Genomic DNA, 2,500 nt, shown 5'->3' on the forward strand with positions numbered 1-2,500 from the left:
ACAGCCGGGGGAGGGGACATGGACAGGGGGAGAGAGGGGACAGACAGGGACAGAGAGAGAGACAGAGGACAGAGGGACGACAGGACAGGGAGAGAGAGAGAGAGGGACAGGACAGGACAGGACGGACAGGACAGAGAGAGAGACAGTGGACAGAGAGAGAGGCAGAGGGACGCAGAGACAGAGAGAGGACAGGCGGGAGGTGACAGAGAACAGACGACAGAGCAGAAGAGAGACAGGCCACAGAGGGGACAGGGAGAGAGAAGACAGTGAGACAGGAGAGAGCCGAGAAGATGAATACATGGTTAACGGCCAGGGGAGGACCTAAAACGGTTGTCGCAGCAGAGGGATCAATGCAAAGTACACAAGCTCGCTTTTGAAATTGGTAAAAGTTGGCCCCCCATTTTAAATGCATTTCTCGCACACACCAGGTAAAGTCAGTCGGTCTTTTTGCTAAAGCTAGGCTAGGTGGGCTGTAGTTATTTACTGTGTGTTTGGGTGGAGCCATTGTGGATGGTAATTATAAGTGCTTATATTGCATGTTCATGGTGGTTTGAGCAGAAGTGATAACATATGTTTTCTTCACCTGTTCACCTGTTGGGTTTTTGGGCTTTAACAGATAGGGGCTGAGCTATTGACTATTTATTAAATAATATATTATTAGTTTTTTCACTGAAGATCAAAGGTATGATTGATATATGGATTAAAAGCATGTTAACGAAATTCTTCAAAGTACCCTTTTTTTTCATGGCCAGTGAAAGCCACCCTTGCTTTTTTATTAATAAGGGAAAATCCCACTAATGAACCCTACAAAAGCACACCTGTGAAGGTAAACCATTTCAGGTGACTACCTCATGAAGCTCATTGAGAGAACACCAAAGGGTTTTGCAGGATTATCAAAAAAGCAAAGGGGGCTACTTTGAAGAATCTAAAATATAAGACATGTTTTCAGTTATTTCACACTTTTTTGTTAAGTACATAACTCCATATGTGTTCATTCATAGTTTTGATGCCTTCAGTGAGAATCTACAATGCAAATAGTCATGAAAATAAAGCATTGAATGAGAAGGTGTGTCCAAACTTTCGGCCTGTACTGTATATCGACTCACAAAGTAACTTTACATGTGGTAACTGCAGTACTAGTTGTATTTTAGGTGTGCTACCTAAATCTTGAAGTTGAATGTCCAAATTAACACGATCATAACGAGATAACGCAAACTCCTGTTCTCACATTAAAGAACGTGTCAGGCTTTCATGCAAAGAGACTTCCAATTAGCTACCAAGAGAGCCAAATGAAGGTCTTTTTCTTCCTGAGATGGGCCTTTTTCTCAGCAGACATTAGGCTCGTTGGAGATGAGCCAGGTCTGCGCAGAATCGATCACCCGATGCATGCTGGGTAGACTTGTGTCCGACTTGATCCCGACTTGCTCCGACGTCTGATGCACACACGCTGGTCTCTCAGCTGATCGAACAGCTGATTGGTTCAGCATCGACTCAACACGATGACTTTTTATATAAACATTGTATTGATTTTGAATTGGAGGGATTTTAACTGTGATTTGTCTGATTTAAAAAGCTGATTCTGAACAGAAGACAAGCTGTGTGGCTGGTAGTGATGTTTAGAAGTCAGAGAGATTAAACCTGATCAGATTACAGATCATCTACAGTCTGTTGGTGATTAAAATCAGCATCAGATCGCATGTAGAGCATTTGGACAGCTACTCTGTCATAATAAAACCAACTGGAGACTGTGTACCAGCTGATATATGGCTCTGATAACATGTTATTAAATCAGAATCGGACCACCACTGTTTCTGTGAACTCTGAGACTGATAACCTTAACGATGGCTCAGTTCCATCAAGTGTCCCAGTAAGATATTTCAGTGAGTCAGCATGACCAATACCAGGACCTCTCCTAAGTGGAATGCAGCCATCAGTAATGGTTTAATACCAGGACCTCTCCTAAGTGGAATGCAGCCATCATTAATGGTTTAATACCAGGACCTCTCCTAAGTGGAATGCAGCCATCATTAATGGTTTAATACCAGGACCTCTCCTAAGTGGAATGCAGCCATCATTAATGGTTTAATACCAGGGTCTCTCCTAAGTGGAATGCAGCCATCATTAATGGTTTAATACCAGGACCTCTCCTAAGTGGAATGCAGCCATCAGTAATGGTTTAATACCAGGACCTCTCCTAAGTGGAATGCAGCCATCATTAATGGTTTAATACCAGGACCTCTCCTAAGTGGAATACAGCCATCAGTAATGGTTTAATACCAGGACCTCCCCTAAGTGGAATGCAGCCATCATTAATGGTTTAATACCAGGACCTCTCCTAAGTGGAATGCAGCCATCATTAATGATTTAATACCAGGGTCTCTCCTAAGTGGAATGCAGCCATCAGTAATGGTTTAATACCAGGACCTCTCCTAAGTGGAATGCAGCCATCAGTAATGGTTTAATACCAGGACCTCTCCTAAGTGGAATGCAGCCATCAGTA

At 43.0% G+C, this 2,500-nt stretch overlaps 1 protein-coding gene across 1 annotated transcript in view; it reads right to left on the reverse strand.

The window, feature by feature from the left end:
* Positions 1 to 2,500, reverse strand: part of lamc1 (laminin, gamma 1) — an 82,627-nt gene that overhangs the window by 54,990 nt on the left and 25,137 nt on the right. The window lies entirely within an intron of this gene.

Source organism: Perca fluviatilis, chromosome 11 (assembly GCF_010015445.1).
Source record: "Perca fluviatilis chromosome 11, GENO_Pfluv_1.0, whole genome shotgun sequence".
In the NCBI taxonomy this organism is placed as follows: domain Eukaryota; kingdom Metazoa; phylum Chordata; class Actinopteri; order Perciformes; family Percidae; genus Perca; species Perca fluviatilis.